The sequence below is a fragment of the Myotis yumanensis genome, unplaced genomic scaffold, assembly GCF_028538775.1.
Source record: "Myotis yumanensis isolate MYYU_CA2020_CCGP unplaced genomic scaffold, mMyoYum1.0.hap1 SCAF_7, whole genome shotgun sequence".
Lineage (NCBI taxonomy): Eukaryota > Metazoa > Chordata > Mammalia > Chiroptera > Vespertilionidae > Myotis > Myotis yumanensis.
The window spans coordinates 45,120,504-45,139,844 of NW_027223758.1; the positions used below are offsets into that span (position 1 = coordinate 45,120,504).

General features: G+C 39.8%; 1 protein-coding gene across 1 annotated transcript in view; it reads left to right on the plus strand.

Moving 5' to 3' along the window:
* The window catches only part of PHLPP1 (PH domain and leucine rich repeat protein phosphatase 1), a 215,607-nt gene that overhangs the window by 133,632 nt on the left and 62,634 nt on the right, over nucleotides 1-19,341 (plus strand).

Consider the following 19,341-nt stretch of genomic DNA (forward strand, 5'->3'; position numbering starts at 1 on the left):
TTGAATTATTTCTTTTGAAATTCACGAAAGGTCAGGGTTTTTCCATGAGAAGACATTTCCGTAGGAATTTAAGAACTAAGTTTTAAATCCATTAACACCATCTAGGTCATCCTAGATGTAGTGTGTAGATGTCAAGAGTCAGTGTTAAATGAATAGGGTCTGCTCCTTTGTTACTAGACAAAAGGCACTTTATTTGTATGTATTTAAAATAGATTTAAGAATTTACCATATTCATTTCCTTTTCCTTTTTTGGAGCAATGACCAGTCTTGATTCTGTAGTAAATGAAGTCTTTGATACATATATATTTGTTGTAAATACATGAGACTATAATTGCAGAAGGATGTAACTTAAATAATGAATGGTTCACTCGTTCTTAAATGACCTAAGTGCTCAGAGATTAAACTATGATAATTAATCATTGTGATTATGTGTTTATGATTTTTAATTCCAGGAAGAATCCTATATAATAAAGAGGTAATATGCAAATTAACCCTCATGCCCTCACAAGATGGCTGCCTACGACCAGGCCGGCAGCGGGGTTAGTGAGGGACAACCAAATGACTGAACAAGCAGGCTGCGTGGGGCGACCAGGCCAGCAGGGGGGTTAGTGAGGAACGACCAAACAACTGAACAAGCAGGCTGCATGGGGCGACCAGGCCAGCAGGGGAGGCATTTGGGGGTGACCAGGCCAGGAGGGGGGGGCAGTTAAAGGTGACCAGGCCCGCAGAGGGGGCAGTAAGAGGCGAACAGGTTGACGGGGGGGGGGGGGGGGCAGTTACGAGCGACCAGGCTGGCAGAGGGGTGCAGTTGGGGGTGACCACATTGGTGGCAGGGCATTTGGGGGTGATTAAGCTGGCAGGGGGGGCAGTGAGGAGCGACTAGACCAATGTGGGGGTAGTTGGGGGCAACCAGGCTGGCGGGGGGGAGCAGTTGGAGGCAATCAGGCCAGCACACAGAGGCAGTGAGGGGCGATCAGGCCGGTAGGGGGGCAGTTAGGGGCAACCAGGCAGGCAGGCCAGTGAGTGATTAGGAGCCAGCGGTCCATGAGAGGGATGTCCCCCTACGTGTCCTGGATTGGAGAGGGTGCAGGCTGGGCTAAGGGGACCCCCTCCCCCCGTGAATGAATTTTGTGCACCAGGCCTCTAGTAATTCAATAAATGCTTATTACAAAGTTTATGCAGATATGTAGGAAAAGGGAAGAGTATTTTAATGGTCATTTTTTATAATTGTGAATATTCTTTTAATACTATCCCAAAACTTGACAAGCAATCATTTCTTAAATGTTAGTTCCAATGTAGAATCTAAGACCCTATTAGTGAACTTTTAAAATTGTTTTACATTAGGCTCTATTGGTTTTTCTCGCACTTCGAATGAGTCTTTGCCCATGCATCATTTACTGCATTATGTATTGGTCATTTGAAAAATACTGGTTCGTTAGGTAATACAGATGTTCCAAATGTTAACACATTTCATTATGCAGTTTCAAGAAATCACAGTTGTTAATATTACCACACATCTCATCAGAAAAATATTTGTGTTGGAATGTTGTCAAGCTCACGGTGGAAACAAGTTTTCCAAAATTTTAATTTTCAATTGAAAGTGTAAAGCTGTCCCTTGGCAGCAAATACTGTCAGTTGTTTTTCCTGAATTGACCTTTTCCCTTCATTGTAGAGGAAGTGTCTGCCAGATACCCAAGTCTAAATAACGAGTTTGTCAGTTATTCTTTCAAGTAAAAGTGGTATTCCATAAACATAGTGGCTTGTTTGGCTCACAGCTCAAATAATCGTACAAGTGTTCTCCTTGAGATGACCTTCATGCTCTAGTATACAGAAGTATGTACTTCCCATGTTATCACCCAGAAAATAAAGTTATGGACTCACAGGTTGAGATGTAATACAAACAACTTCCTTGCATCAAGGACAATTTTAAGTAACACTGGCATTACAAATTTTTGAAAATCTTTTTGCTGTAATCACCTGCTAGAGAAGAAGTCAGTGACAGCTGGGACAGTTTGGTGCTACATTGAATTACACAGGCAGTCAGAACTCCAGTAAGGATATTATGTTCAAGCACTTCCTTATCCTTCCTTGGAGCAGATAGGTATGATAAAAAGAAGGCACAGCAAAATCCTGAACGTAGGTTTTCATATGCCCTATGCATTGATTATAATATTTACTGACACTACTATAATAAAGTTACTATGATTGTTTTGCCAAAGGTTCACATTATGATTTGGTCTGCTTTGAGTTTGGAAATTATTTTGAAATATTTTTGTGTGTTTTACAGTAGTATATATAGGTTTTTGCACTTCATTACAGAACATCAAGAACTTTGTCTCATACTATTGAATCCTGGTGTCTCAGAATAGAGAACGGTGTTAGAATTCATGCAAACCAGTGCTCTTATTTTAGGCATAAGGTAGATGGAGATTTTAAATGCCAAATTCAGGTTAGTGGTCATCTTTTGGGAGGCAGATTGGTGATGGGATTAGGGAATGGTTTGAAGAGAGTTTCAGCTATGTCCATTATGTTTCTTTCTTTAAAAAAATTAGTGGTAAATATGACAGACATTAACGGCAAATATGACAAAATATTAATATTTGAAAAAGCTGAAAAGTTGGTACTTGGATGAGCATTCCTATTTTCTGTATTTTTCTATTTGTATATTTCATAATTACCAAAAATTTTAACCTAAACAAAAGGCAAATAAGAATGCTTCTATATTCTTGGGGAGGAGGGAAAGGATATGATGCTCCCAAGGAGCCAGCATTTGTGGACTAATTAAGTAAATACCTAGAGGGGTAGATATTTGTGCCATCGCCTTGCCTGTTCTTTCAGTCTCCTGATTGTCTCCCATTATCTTTGATTCTCCACCTATAAATATCTTTCTAACCCCTCCCCCCAAATAACTAAATATCTTTCAAACCCATCCCCTGTCTCCTGTGCTCCCCAACCCTCAGGAAGCCCCTGTCCACCAGCTATCAGAGGAAGCACTTCCCTGCTCTCACCTAGAGTTCTGCAGGAGCCTGGAGACTGGTTATCTTGCTGTCATTTTCCCACTGCAGTTCATTCTCTCTACTTTTCTTACCTATTGCTCTGAATTTTTAAAAATTTAAACATTTTCCTCATCAAACTAATAGCCTATATAGATTGAAAAAAATTTTTTTAACAAGTAATAAGACCCATAGTAAGAATAGGTGCATAGAACTCCAGCCTACCCTTTCACCTAAGTCCTGCTCCCTAGGCAACCACCTTTGAGTCTTTTTGCTGTTTTCCTCCATCTTCTGAAATATTATGTATATACTGCTCTTTAAAATTTTTTCATTATTAGACATTACGTGCTGACATATTACAATGGAAGGTGAGACTTCAACTCTCTTACATATGTCGCACCCCCTGCCCCGGCCCCTCCCCACATGCAGAAACTGCTGCTTCCCTATGCTGTGTATAGGTATTAATTTTTAGTTGACTTGGCGTTGGAGGGTTGACATTCTTTTGAACATGGAACCATGATTCACAGCTAAGGCACTTAAATGCAGTGATTCCATTTCCTTTGTTGTGTGCTGCTTCTCTTTTTCACTGGTGTGCTTTCCTTTTCCTCCAGTGTCCTGAGCTTTCTGGCAGCATTATGCCCCTCTCCTTAGCACCTCTTCCAGGGACAGGCTTCCCTCTGCAAGCTGGAGCTAGTCAGTCCTTGCATAGCTGTTGTCCTGGGAATACCTTTGCCATTTTCCTGGGAATTCCCTGCTGTCTCTCCTTTGTGGGACCACTAGTTTTCCTATGTCTTGTGATTTTTTTCTTGGTTTACTCCCTCTTTTTAATGGAATGTCTTCTAGGATCTTCCTGAGAAAAGGGATGTGGGGGCAAATTTATTAGACACTGTATAACTGAAAATAGTTTTTCTTTCACCCTTGATTGATCATTTGGCTGACTTCTAGAGAGGAAAACATGTTTCCTCAGAATGTTGAAGCCAGTAAGCCATTGTTTTCTAGCTTCTACAGTTCCTGTTAAAAAGTGTTGTAAGTGATCCGTCTTTTGTTCTCTTTTTTAAAATTAACAACCCCCAAAGGATTTTAGGATCTTCTTTTCATGACACTCCTTATTTCGGCCTCTATAATGAACACTTGATCTGAAAAATTATGTCCTTCAGTTCTGGAACTTTCTCATTATGTTTTTTGGTGATTTCCTCCCCCTTGGTTTTCTCCTTTCTTCCTTTGAATTCCTGTTAGTTACGTGGGACCTCGTTGTTTGTCCTCTAATTCTCTAATTTTCCTATCTCTGTCTTAATGCCTTTCCTACTTCTTGACAGGTTTTCTCTATTTTGTTTTAACCTTTCTGAATTTCTGCTGTCTTTGTTTTCTAAGAGATCATTCTTGTTTTAATTTGTTTGCATTTTAATAGCATTCTATTATTTTTTCCATGGGTGCATTTTTTTCTCTTTCTGAGGACAGTTTATTTACTTATTTACTTCCTTCTTGCACTGTCTTGATTCTTTTTTTCCTGTTTGTGTAGGTGCCTGACTTTTTTGTTAGAAATTTGAGTGAACTGCTTGGTGATCATTAGCTCTCTATTCCTATTTAATGATGAGTCACAGAAAAGTGAATCTGGTGCCTTGGACGGTGGGTGGGGCTTCTCCACCATACAGCTTCATTATGAGGGCTGTCAGGGCAGGCCTTGTGGTTCCATTGGGAAACTTCCAAAGACAGTGTCTGTGGGTCTTTTCCCGAGGGCATGCCAGTTTTACTGGAGAGGAATCCTTTGGTCTCTGGCCTGGGCAGTGCATGCCAAGATTCGGGAAGCTGAACAGGAAAGAGAACTGGAATCTCAAGACTTAGCATGTGGATTTTTATTTGATCTCCTTGTTTGCAGAGCAGTGTTTTCTATGATTCTAATGTCTTTGAGCCCAGAACTCTCTGGTTCACTTTCTTCTGGGGAATAAACTGTTTCCTTTTGGAATTGGGGAGAGAATACGGGGTCTGACACCTCCTTATGTAACCTTTTGAAAGTTTTTTTTGGTAGAAGTATAACAAAAAAACATAGAAAAGGCACAAATAAGAGTGTACAATTTGGGTTTACAAAAAGAATAGATCAATTTTACCAGTACCTGTATTGACAGACTATTACTGCAAAGGTTTCTGTTGCTTGTTTTTTTTTGCTTTTTTTTTATTTCAAGAAAAATGATCTTAAATATAATAATGTTACATGCAATAAACATTAATATGGGGGGAGATATGCTGAGGGAACTTGGTATGTGGGGGCTGAGCAACTGGTGCAGCTGCTGTAGCACCGCTCTTTGGAAAACCGATGCTTTAAACCAATTTCTTTTCCACCACATACTCCTATAAGATTTTTGGCCCCCACCTGCATTATCCAAGAAAGGTTTCTTGCTGTGTTTCAGAGTAATAAGTGTGCAAATATATGTGAATATGCACAGACATACACACACATACGTTTAATGGTAGGGACTTAAATTTTAAAAACTCATATTTATACTCCAAAGATCATTCCTGTAGTTTTATGTTCATGCAGTTAGTATGCAGTTTTGAGAATATGCCATTTATCTAATTTCTTATTTTTATTTGTATGTTTAAGGAATTAGTGCTAATCTAGTGTACATTTCACAGGGAACAGGTTAGAGAGTTCCCAAAGGATAATTTATTTTCATGTTTTACCTAAGTCTCAAGGAATGAATATTTAGATTACAATGTTAGGGCAAATGTCCAGGGAGAAACTTTTTAGGTACAATACATTTATAACAGGGAGGCATTCTGAGACTTTTTCTCTTAACTACATAGCCCCTTAATTTTGCTTACTATGGCAAATTCTCACTTTAAACAAATGAGCTATTTTCACAGAACATTTAAACTGGTATTTGCAGCAGCATTCTAAATCTGGAAAGATGGCATGCTGATGTACACACACAGGTCAGCGGTTTCAGAGGGAAAACGCTGTTCTTGGAACCACCGCTGTTTGTTTTTCCTTTATTGGCATTGGAACTCTTCAAGTTAGTTTTCAAAATAGAGGAGAGGCAGAATCAGTAATTTTTGGTAGTTTTAATGGGTTCTTTCCTGATTATGTCACTAATAATTATAATGCATTATTTACCTCTCTTTTATTAGTACTTTATATATTAACTATATCTCCATTTAGATGACCCAGCTGGTATTAGTACAAAGATTATTATTTGCAATTGAGAATTATTTTTAGTGAAAGTTTCTTTGTAAAGTCAATGAAGACAGAAACTTTTTGCTGGCTTAAGGGTCCTGTCCATGTCTTATCTTTATTGTTTTTAATACTGTATCAGAGCAGTGTGAACTAATTCATACTAAATTATATTGGTGTTCAGACATTTTGCTGTGCTGACAAACTTAGCTCTTTCACATTGATTGTTCATTAAAGTGTCAGGAGAGGTAACATCGCATCGCAGGTCCTAGAGTTTGTAATTCTTCCTAGATCAGAGAGCTCTTCCCGCACAGTGTGTGCAAACAGCAGTGCACAGAGCAAACTCAGAAGTGATGTTTGATCGTAATAATTTGTATGTCTGCATTCCTGGCAGCTTCATCCATGGTATTTGTCAAGTTTGCCACTTAAGTTGAACTTAAATGTCTTCATTTTAGGTAATTTTAATTTACTCATCACTTCTTCCTACCACTTTTAGAGATAAGCCTATATTTTAATAGGTATTTGACAGATTGATAATAATTAAAATACACTTAAATTGCTTAATTCTATGTGTTGGGAATTATAAAATCATTACTATCAGAAATTGGTTATGTTTTAGTTGTGTTTGATGTCAGGTGGTTGTTTATCATTTTCATCCATTAATATAGGAGGTGGATCTGCCTTCCAGCTCTTGCTCTTTGTAAGTGAATTGATGAGAGAAACAAAGCTAGGTCAGCTAGAGGTCCCAGCAAGTTCTAGGAATTGAGTTATTTTTTTTAATAGGAGGATTACTAACTTTGGGTAGAAGTTGATATTTCAAGTTACTTAATAAATCATGTGTGTCTGTATGGCTATAGAATTATTAATGTGCGTCTGCCATATGTGATTCTTCAATAGGCACACACAAAAAAAGGAAGATGTACCACCATCAGCGTTTTTAAAACATTCTCGTTTAGATACTGAATTTTGTTATTATTTTGTTACTATTGTGCCTTATAGTTTTACAATATTTTATGCAATAGTCAGTTTTTTTTAAGTCTTTTATTTATTTATTTCTTTATTTATTTAAAATGAAATCTTTATTGTTCAGATTATTACAGTTGTTCCTCTTTTTTCCCCCCATAGCTCCCCTCCACCCCGTTCCCACACCACCCCTCTGCCCCCACCACTGTCCTCATCCATAGGTGTACAATTTTTGTCCAGTCTCTTCCCTCACCCCCCACACCCCTTTCCCCCCAGAGAATTGTCAGTCCACTCCCTTTCTATGCCCCTGATTCTATTATATTCACCAGTTTATTCTGTTCATCAGATTATTTATTCACTTGATTTTTAGATTCACTTGTTGATAGATGTGTATTTGTTGTTCATAATTTGTATCTTTACCTTTTTCTTCTTCTTCCTCCTCTTCAAGGATACCTTTCAGCATTTCATATAACACTGGTTTGGTGGTGATGAACTCCTTTAGCTTTTTCTTATCTGTGAAGCTCTTTATCTGACCTTCACTTCTAAATGATAGCTTTGCTGGATAAAGTAATCTTGGTTGTAGGTTCTTGGTATTCATCACTTTGAATATTTCTTGCCACTCCCTTCTGGCCTGCAAAGTTTCTGTTGAGAAATCAGCTGACAGTCGTATGGGTACTCCCTTGTAGGTAACTGACTGTTTTTCTCTTGCTGCTTTTCAGATTCTCTCTTTGTCTTTTGCTCTTGGCATTTTAATTATGATGTGTCTTGGTGTGGTCCTCTTTGGATTCCTTTTGTTTAGGGTTCTCTGAGCTTCCTGGACTTGTAAGTCTATTTCTTTCACCAGCTAGGGGAATTTTTCTGTCATTATTTCTTCAAATAGGTTTTCAATATCTTGCTCTCTCTCTTCTTCTGGCACCCCTATAATTCGGATGTTGGTACACTTGAAGCTGTCCCAGAGGCTATCTTCGTATTTTTGGATTCTTTTTTCATTTTGCTTTTCTGGTTGGGTGTTTTTTGCTTCTTCGTATTTCAAATCGTTGACTTGATTCTTGCAATCCTCTAGTTTGCTGTTGGGAGTCTGTATAATATTCTTTATTTCAGTCAGTGTATGCTTAATTTCTAGTTGGTCCTTTATCACAACCTCGAGGATTTCTTGTAGATCTCATTAAGTTTATCGGCAGTTTCTAGAAAATTCTTGAAAAACCTTAAAAGTGTGGTTTTGAACTCTATATCCAGTCGTTTGCTTTCCTCCATTTCTGTCATTTGTGTCCTTTTTCTTTGTCTCCGCATTTTTTATGCTTCCCTGTGTTGATAGAGTGGTTTTCTGTGCCAAGTGTCCTCTAGGACCCAGTGGTTCAGCCTCCCCAATTACCTGAGGAAGACACTCTTGGTGCACCCCCTTGTGGTCTTTGTGCACAGTCTTGTTGTAGTTAAGCCTTGATTGTTGTAGCTATCACTGAGAGGAATTGACCTCCAGGCCAATTGGCTGTGAGAATCAGCTGTGTCTGCAGTGGGAGAACTTCCGTGCTGGAGACACCCCTCTGGGGCAAGACTTGCTTCAGTGGGGCTTTGGTGCTCACTGAATCTGCCCCCTGAGTGTGTCTTTTATGAATCCGAGGAGCTGCAATCTGGATGGTCCCACTCTGACCTCTGGGTTTTCTGGCTCCTGGATCTCTAGGGAGGTGCTAACCTAGCCTTTGCCTGAGGCTATCCAGCAAAAGCCTCCCTGCACGGCTTGGACAGGGCAGATCCCATGGGATCAACAGGGCGGGGCTAGCAGTTATGGCATCTCTTCTTCTCAGTATCCTGGAAATCCCTGCCAGCCCCTCCGAGAGAAAGCTGCCCTCGAGTTCTGACCGATGCCAGACAGTCCCGCTTCTCTCGTATGAGTCTGGGTCCCTAGAGACTCGCCCGGAACTGGAGCTCAGTGCCTGAGACTCCCTCCTGATTGAAAACGACAACCGCGCCCTCAGCCGCCAGCCCTCTCCGCATGCACCTCCGCACCTTAGTATTTTACTTCCACACTGCGCCTCCTCTAAGTCTCGGTATGCTTTTCTCTTTGCTTCTAGTTGTAGAATTTCCACTCAGCCAACCTTTCTATGGTTCTGGATGATGTCCGTTCCATCTTTTAGTTGTATTTTTGAAGTGGTTGTTCAAGGTAGCAAACTCCAGTGTTTACCTATGCCGCCATCTTGGTTTCTCTCTAGAAAATTCTTGAAAAACCTTACAAGTGTGTTTTTGAACTCTATATCCAGTAGTTTTGTTTCCTCCATTTCTGTCATTTGTGACCTGTTTCTTTGTCTCTGCATTTTTTATGCTTCCCTGTGTTGATAGAGTGGCTTTGTGTGCTAGGTGTCCTATAGGGCCTAGTGGCTCAGCCTCCCCAATTACCTGAGGTGGACACTCTTGGTGCACCCCTTTGTGGGCTTTGTGCACAGTCTTGTTGTAGTTAAGCCTTGATTGTTGTAGGTATCACTGGGAGGAATTGACCTCCAGGCCAATTGGCTGTGAGAATCAGCTGTGTCTGCAGTGGGAGAACTTCTGTGCTGGAGACACCCTTCTGGGGCAAGACTTGCTTCAGTGGGGCTTTGGTGCTCACTGAGTCTTCCCCCTGAGTGTGTCCCTTATGGATCTGACGAGTTGTAATTTGGATGGTCCCACTCTGACCACTGGGTACACTGGCTCTTGGATCTCTAAGGAGGTGCTAATTTAGCCTCTGCCTGAGGCTACCCAGCAGGAGCTATGGAGAGATCTGCAGATTCCTCTTCTTTGTTTGGAGTTTGAAGGTGCCCGGATGAGGCCCAGCTGTGAAGCAGTGCAAGCTGTTGTGGGGCCTTGGGCCTTCTTTGGGATGTTCTGGGTCTCTCTGACCCAGCTGCAGTTTGTTAGGTAATTTTCAGATTGCAAAGGGCCAGGCCTTTCATATGCAAAAGCCTCTGCGCACAGCTTGGGTGGGGCGGGGTATCAGGGGATCAACAGGGCAGAGCAAGCAGCTATGGTTGATCCTCAGCCCTGAGCTAAGAGGCCCCAGGTCTCAGTGTCCCGGTAATCGCTGCAAGCACCTCTGAGGGAAAGCCGCCCTCAAGTTCTGACCAATGCCAGACAGTCCAGTTTCTCCCCATACGAGTCTGGGTCCCCAGAGACTCGCCCAGAACTGGAGTTCGGAGCAGTCGGGAGCTTGAGACTCCCTCCCGATTGAAAAAGACAACTGTGTCCTCAGTTGCCAGCCCTTTCCAAGTGCGCCTCCGTACCTTTGCACTTTACTTCCGCACCTCCTCTGAGTCTCAGTGTGCTTTTCTCTTTCCTTCTAGTTGTAGAATTTCCCCTCAGCCAGCCTTCCTGTGGTTCTGGATGATGTCCGTTTTGTCTTTTAGTTGTATTTTTGAAGTGGTTGTGCGAGGCAGCAATTTCCAGTGTTTACCTATGCCGCCATCTTGGTTCCTCACATAATGCCTAGGAATAGCACTGTTGCCTCAACTTTTAAATATTTGAGGTTACATTTATGTTTGCCTGGGTGACTTACAGTGTAGATATCATAAAGAAAGAGTTTACTTCAGCCTGTCCCCTTTGTTTCTTCACTGTCTTCTGTATTTATTATTGTCTGCTTTGCCTGGCTTTGAATTCCTAGAGGGCAGAAGTCAGTTCTTCCTCAGAGGAAGGACCTGTAGCCAGGTCTTGGCAAATGAACATATGTGTGTATGAATGGTGGTGGGAATTGCGTTTTCCAGCTCTGTGTTAAATACACCCCACTTCTTTGCAAAAAGTATTAGTAGCAACTTGTAGAAGGAAGTGAGACTGGTAATTTATCACTTTTTATATTTCTCTTTGGATGAAGGTGAGATGAGAAGGCAGCCTGCATAGTGAGATGATGCAGAAAACATTACAGAGGAAAAGATTCAAGTTGGAAAAGGAGATGGTAGCTTTAAAAAAAATCTGTGGGTTTGTTCACCATTCTCTAAACATATCTCAGGTTCACCCTGCAAGGAGGAGGATGCTCCTGACTTCATATGTGTAAAACCCAGGCTGCACCTGGTGAATCCTCCCCACCCTTCAGAGCATATTTGTAATGATTTTTGTTTCTTGAAGCTTTTGGTTATTTCAGTTCCATGTGACCTATTTATTTCCTGAATTGTTAGCTTTCTTCATAATCAATGTACTTTATATATGGCCCCTTAATAAATATTTGTTGAATTGAATTGCTAGTTTTCCCACCACTAATGATAATCAGAAGAATATGATCCATTCAGAAGAGAGCATCCAAAAATGCTTTGAACATTGGGACCATTTTATGTATTTAGTGCTTGAGATTACTATTTTAAGGGGACAGTAGACATTCAGAATGATTGTTGATCAAGTGCATTACATTTTATGGCTCCCAGAGATCAATTTCAAGGAATTTAGGAGTAAGTGCATGATATTGTGCCTTATAGGCTCTGGTATAAAATGAGTATAATATCACCTAAAATAAGATAAAGATTACCTTTGGGTCAAGGAGAGAGTTAATTAAAGACTTGGAGGAAAGCAGTGACTTGAGCTCTAATTAGATGTGAAATTTGTTTTAGCTGAAAAGAATAAGGGAGATGGGGAGGGGTGTGGAGTTTTCAGATGGGAGAACAATGGGAAAGAAGGAGTGAGACTGAGTTGGATGTCCAAGTATGTGGGTGTAGTAGAATGAAGGTTATAAGAAAGGAGCACTGAGAACCTCACAATTATGCCTGGAATTTATTAAGGACCTTCCTTTCTTCTTAGAAAGCGTGATTTTCTACATTTTTAGTCCCCATGGAGTGGAAAACCTGACCTTATTTCCTACTCTGTTCTTTGGGGATCTGGCATGTGGAGTTACTCTTGTAATTACTTATCCTCACCAAGAGTTCACATTCCCAGGTTTTTATAGAAAGAGATTGTAATTTTTGTTTTTGTCATTAATTTCTGAAAACTCACTTTAAATGGAGATCGGGATGCTGCGTTAGCATAGGGAAGCAGGACTAGCATGCTGAAATGTTTTTGCAGCTCATTTGCCAGACTTAAGCTGCAGTACTTAGAACAAAGTCAGCTTCTTTGCAGATGATCTGCCATATAAAAAACATTACAAGCAAACAGGAGGTGCCAACTGCTGAAGCACAAGCACAAGCCGATGTATTAAAGAAGAAACACTTAACCCAAGTGCTGCTAGGGGTAGAGAGATCCCTGGGAAGGAATTTCACCGTTGAGGGGTGGGAGGGGGCTTGCCACATGTTTAAGGAATGTCATGGACTATATGGAATGCCCTTCTTTCAGTTAACTCCTCCCCCCACTGTAAGTTCCTTTCTTATACAGCTTTGCTTTTAGATGGAATTTTGATCCTCTTGGGAAGCTTTCCATTTCACACAATTTCCATTTTCCTTCCCTGAGCCTTTGATCAAAGGAAAGCCTTTAGTTAGTGCTTGAGGCACTGAGATAGTGTAGCCTTGGGTTCTCTCCTCCTGGCGGTGGCTCCTAACCTCATTTCTGGCAATAATAGCCTGTTTTCTTCTTCTCTCTACAGTGCATTTAGAAGGGAGAGTTCAGAGAGAGACAAAAGATTTATTTATCAGGCAGACTGTACTAAATTACAGTTTGCACTATTGACTTTTGGGGATCCTTTAAGCTGTTCTTTAACATTTTTTCTCCCCTTAAATAAAATGTGGGGCAGGATCTTCAGAAGCCTTGGCTTAATTCCAGTGAGGTTATTGTATTCTGGCCAATTCCATTCTTCTGTTTGTTTTAATTGAGCTCTGTCTGGACCCTCTCAGCTCTAACTTGACTGCAAGACTTTAACGTTAAACATGGTATTCGCATGATAACCAACTTTTCCCTCCATGTGGGTCTTAGGGGAGAGTGATAAGCATGCAGTCAGAGGGCCAGCAGATGCTTATTGTGCAGTTGTTGCTGGGGGAGTGTCATCATCGCTTGGAACTTAGGAGCATGGTTAACATCATTACTCATGACTTCTGAAATAACTCTTTGGTTGCCAGAGTGAGAACACTGATGGAAAGCAGTAATGCTCCTCTTTCTCCCTTTCTCCTCTTTCTCATCACAGCTCCTTCTGCACCCCCATGTGTAACTTCTGAAAATTAAAGACCCATGAGTTTCTGTTTTCCCTAAGAATGCTGGTAATTTTGATGTCACTCACCATGCTCTCCATAGTAATAGTTTTGAATGGGAGGAGTCACATGCCTGTGGTCATTTCCCACGGGTGGTTAGGGTTTCGATGCTCCAACTGGCAGGATATTTGACTGACCTCTCGAAAGCAGGGCACACCCATCCCTCCCTAGTGATGTTTTTGGGACAGATAATTAACGAGAGAGACTTAGGGAAAGTCTGAGTTTCCAAATAGTTCTTACATTTTTCTGTCAGAATGCACTCTTTACTTACAGAGAGAGAGGGGTGTGTGTGTGTGTGTGTGTGTGTGTGTGTGTGTGTGTGTGTGTGTGTGATGTGTGTGATTGTGTGTGATATATGTGTGTGTGTGTTTGTGTGTGATGTGTGTGTGGACTGTGTGTGGGAAGTTCAGCAAAGGAAGAGGAGATGTTATTTGATTTATGTGATATACAAATCCATGCATCGTAGGAAAGATTATGTCACTCTGCTACTCAAAAATTTTCACAGGTAAATTGCAGTGTTTTCCTTTGGAATTCAAGGTGCTCTGTGATTAGTTTCTAAGTGTCCTTGACAACTACAGAGTTCTTTGCTTAACAAAATAGTTTGCTTACTGTTTCCCAAATACATCCTGGAGTTTTTGCCCTCCCAATCAGTGTATCTGACAGTATGATTCATGAGATGCTTGCATGCTAATTACCTGGGGGGGTTAGGAAACAGGAACCTGGTTTTCATCCTAGACCTGCTGAATCAGAACCTCTGGTGAGGGGGTCTGAAGATCTGCATTTTTAACAGTGCATGCTCAAATTTGAGAAACAGTCACACCACCCTATTCTCTTTGAATGCTCTCTCTTCCAGTCCCCATCTGCCTATTGAACTCTGTTCAGATCCCTTAGATAAAAGTGAGTGTTCTCTTCTGGAAACAGTCATGATTTTTTCCCCCAGTAAGTTTCATCTTCTGCTTTATGTTATAGCATCTTTGCTCCCAAACTGTTTCAAGTTCTTGGAGGGTGAAAACCATGCCCAGTCCATGTTTGCATGCTTCACACACCTTTGTGCACAATAAGAACTCAGAAAATGTTTGGTGAATGAATGGTTCAGTCCTAGGATCAGATTTTTGTATACCTAGTAAAGTTTTGGGTATTAGACTTTTTTTTCTGTTTAATCACCAGATATGCCTGGGCTATTCCCGATATGAGCTTAAGCTATCATAGCTAAGCACATTTTCATGACATGATTTTTATCCATGGCTTTAGCTTATGCTCACTTTCTCCTTTGATAATCTAATATCCATGATAGAGATGTCCGATTTTCATTTTTATATATCCCTGTATGACTCAGCTGGGTTTTTATCCAAGTATACTATGTGGATCTTCTTTACTTTGAAAAGAGGAATGGAAATAGTGATCTGTTGCCTTCCTTTTATAGAAGTTTTCTTTTTACATTTTTGTTATTTGTGCTACTAGTGTGGTGGTTAATACGAAACACCCCTTGAACAGTATTGCAACTAAATTGGCCAGCTGTAGCACATCTGTTGGTGAGAAAATGAAAAAATATAGTCATGGATAAATTGGTAAAGAATCCATTTCATAAGAGAGATGTTTAACTGTAACATGATAACATATTTCTTGTCTTTTTTATCATTAGTACATTGCCAGCTTATCAGAGTCAGAAAATGACAGATTTATGCTGCTAGGACATTGTTTTCATTAATTAGATGGTGCAGAGTTACTCTGCATCTAGTGACTGCTATTTCCACATGATTGCTGTCTCATGATTTGGAGTGACTTTCTGTATAGAATGTACTTTATTCACGGCCCCTCCCCTCTCCTGCATTGACTGTTATGTATATAGGATTCATTTAGCCTAGGGTCTGGTACAAAGTAGGGAACCAATAAGTGTCTCCTGTTGGAATTATTTTAAAAGGGGGATTAAAATAAAATTTCCTCTCTTTAGGGAATGCTTTAATTCGCCTTTATAGCAATATGTCCACTGTAATTATTGCCAACACTGAGTGTTCTTGATTTCCTTGATTATTATTTCAGAAAAATTATGTCTATCAGTTGTAGCTTTGGTATACTTATTCTGTTTTTTAACATCTGCAGCAATTAAGAAAATTTTGCTCAAATCTTTTTGTGGTTGTAAATCTTCATTTTTATCCAAGTAAAATATGAATGTTTATTTTTGTTTCCTTAGTCCTAAGAGAAGGTTTTATGCTTATTTTGCTTTATGAAAAGTCATTTATGATGGCTAGGCTTAAGATGAGATGGTTTCTGTTTGTTTTGGCTTGAGTGTTGAGAAGCTGGTCATGTGCCCCATTAGCATTTGTGCGATTGAACCTCCCAGAAGACCCTGGCAGGTGCTCACTGGAAAGGAGGCTGGTGGATTGCAAAGTGAAATCATTGCTGCACAAATAGAGAGGCTGAATTGTTTGGAACAGAATGGCAGACATAAGTTCATGTGGATTCATTTCAGACATTGTAAAGGGACATCAGGAAAAAATGCTGCACCAAGAAACGGAGATGTCAGCGATAGAGTTCAATCCCAGGGCAGTGGGGGTGTGGAGAGCAGTGTGAGAGCTGAACGGAGTTGAGTCATGCCTTCTGAGGCGTAGGTGTTCCCAGCAACTCTGAAGCAGACCCAGCAATTAAGATGTTTTTCATGCCACCGCAGCCACAGACAGGTCCAAGGGGAACATAGGGCAAAAGGCATTCTTTCCTTCATTCTGCATCCATGAGAGAGCCTTTTAAGTCTTGCACAAATTGTTTTGTTTTCTTGCATAACTGTGATAGCACATACAAGTTGCTCGATCTTATTCCTGAATTGGAACAAAATTATTGAAACATGGCTGTGGGACTAAGTTCACGAGCCAGTGAAGTTCCACACTGAAGGAATCAGGATTTGAGGAGTGCGTGGAAGATAAATCAAGCACATTACTGACCGATGTCTCTCTCACTCATTGACTTCAATAGGCTTCTTGAGAGTAAGTGCATTCAATACACATTTTTCAAAGTACTTTTTTGCCTATCCCAACAATTGTCTTTCTAAAGATAAAAAAACGTTACTCTGTCAAACTAATTATTTCATTTCAAGCATTTTAGTGGCTCAAAACCACAAGGTGGGCTTGCTCCTAGGAAGAACAAAAACACAAGGCACTTGATTTTATACATTCTCTTGGAAAAAAAGGAAAGAGAAACAAAAAGTAAATGTAACTTGTTTTTACCCAGATATTTCTATTTTATTTGAACAACACCAAGCTTTCTCTTTTCCTTCTCTCTTCCGCTAGGGTATGACCTTTATTTCAATTGAATGGATTTTGAAAAGGATGCTTTATTTAATAAATGGTATTGCATAATTAGTTACCAGAAAAAAAAATTTAGATCTCTACCTAACATTCTATGTAAAAATAAATGTCAGGTAAAATAAAGATCTAAATGTAAAAAACAAAATACATTAATATTAGAAGGAAATATACGAGAACATTTGTACCACTTTGAGGTGGAATAAGAGGACCTTCTCAAGCAAGGTGAAAAACAGAGTTCATAAAGAAAAAGATTGCCAAATTTGAGCAAATAAAAATTCATGTTTGGCAAAAATCACCGTTAATCCTGGGAAAAAGGAAATGGTAAGCTTAGAGTGTCATGTGACACGTGCGCCATAGGACCCTGAGTGTGGCACACGGCATTCAGGGAGTTCTGCATACAGGTAAATACAAGACAAGCAGCCCAGCAGAAAAATGGGCAAAGTGTTTGAAGGTGAGTTTCAAAGAAGATGAACTTCACTGAGAAATATAAATTGAGATGACCAAGACCTGCCAGCTTTTGGCCTTCACATGAGCAATGCTAGAAAGGATGTGAACATGAAATATTAGTGAAGGTAGTAGCATGGAAAGAAACTCTTCTACATTTCTGTAACTTTTTGTTAATCTTGAAGCACACATTAAAATTTAAATTGCACATGCTCCTGGACCAGTCAGTTATACTGTTAGAAATGTAGGTTCACAATCCCTTATCCAAAACTCAGGAGGCCATTTGTGTTTCAGAATTCAGAGATTTACAGATTTTTGAAGCTATTACCATGGTGCCTACACTACATGTTTTATATAACACCTCCAGAAGGGTTTGGGATGGCACTCCATAAGCAAACATGTTCATATTTCTAAAGAGGGAAAATGAGTATTTGCATCAGTCCCAGTCAGCTTTTGCCACCACATGAATCAATGAAAAATCTTTGAATTTTCAGAGCTCATTGGATTTCAGAATTATGAATAAGGCATTGGGCACCCATAAATATTACAAAGTGAAATCATTGCTGCACAAATAGAGATGCTGAGTTCTTTCTAATAGCATAAAACTGGAGAGCTCCTAATGTCAGTCTGTGGAAGGATGAAATACATTGTGAACATTGGTGCTCTGTGTATCCTGCAGCTGTCAGAGTGAGTTAGATTTTTATGTCCTGACTCAGAAAGAAGAATTGTTTGTATTAGATGAGAAAACAAGTTCCGGAAGAAAGATGTGTGGCATAATCCCACGAAAAAAATTAGGGAGGGAGGTTATCTCCTATTTATTCATGTTTGTATTTTCTCAGGAGGAAAAGCTTGGGAATGATGTACACCTCACTCTTGTCACTGGTTCTCTCAGGAGCTTGGGATTTGGAAGGAAGCTGGAGAGACTGTTAATGTTTTCTTCATATGCTCCTATAGTTTGACTGTTAGAATGAGCATGGAATATTTTGGTAATCAAATACAATCTTTCTCTTAAAAGTTAATATAGTGAGTATTACAAAGCACTGACTGCCTGGCCACACTCTGCTAAGGTGCAGCCACTCCGAACCATTATTAGGGAGCCTGTTTTTCATAATTAATGGGAAGCAGTAGACTAAGCCCAGAGCTAGGCTTACAGCTCCAACAGGTCCTTCATTACTTAATACTGAAGCCTAATAATTTCCAAAGTGTATTAGCATGTCCCCTCACAGGGACAAAAACCTGAACTGTTACTACGAAATGGAAATGTAATCACCCAGGGGATCTTTTTTTAATTGACCCACTTGTAGTGAATAATAACTCCAGAAAATAATATTGATTTTTTTTCCCCTCTGACTCATTGAATAAAACAAGTATGGTTTCCTCTTCATGAGTGTAATGTATAACACTCATATTAAGCACATTGGAAATATGTTTTAAAATAGAACTACTTCCACCATATTTTACTGTCAAATTTTACTAGTATATCCTTAGTTCCTGAAAGGAAAACTACTAAAGATTTAGATGGATCTAAAAACCAATTAGCATTATGTTTCCAAATACTCAGTTTGCTATTTACTTGGCTTTGTGCCCTAGATATATACAGGTATATATAGCCATTCCCTTTAGCTCAGATGGAGTAAGAATTTTGTACTTAAATTTTTGAGTGTGGGTAGATGAGTGGATAAATGCTGAGAAAGGAGAAAAGATGAAGCACTTCTAGGATCCTGATAAAAGGAGCTAGGGAGGAGGAAGTGTGTGAGAATAGGCGGTCGTTGTGCGTTTGTTTATTTTTCTTAAGTTTGATATCATAGAACCATTGCCTTTTCTTTGCTGCCCTGGAAAACATGGCTCCTCTCCATTGTCTAAGTAGTTTTTTTGAAACCAGAATGAAATAAGCTTATAGAGCTGTGGTCGGTCTGTTTTAAACACCTATATATCTTCCTGATAAAGGCAGGAAAATCGGATGCATCGATGTGATGCATTTTAACCTTTCGATTTAATGTAAGAAGTTAAGCACTCTTTCCTTTTGTAGCATTAAATGATTTCCTCAAGAGAGTAGTTTGGATTATTATACCTGGAAATTTAGTGATGAAGAAAAAAAATCCATTTAAAGCTAAGTGAAGACTATACAATACATTAACATGGTGTACTGCTGTCTAGATTAAAAGAAGTTAAGGGACAAAACTAATGATTGCTCTGTTTCCTCAATGGCAGTTTTAAGGTGTGTGCTCTTCCTGCTTTGCTGTTAATTAGTTATGGCTGTAAAATTGGAGAAAGACAGGAAGAGGTACACATATCAGTAAATGAAACCCCTGAACAGTTTAGCACAGTTTGTGTCTAGATTCAGTATCATT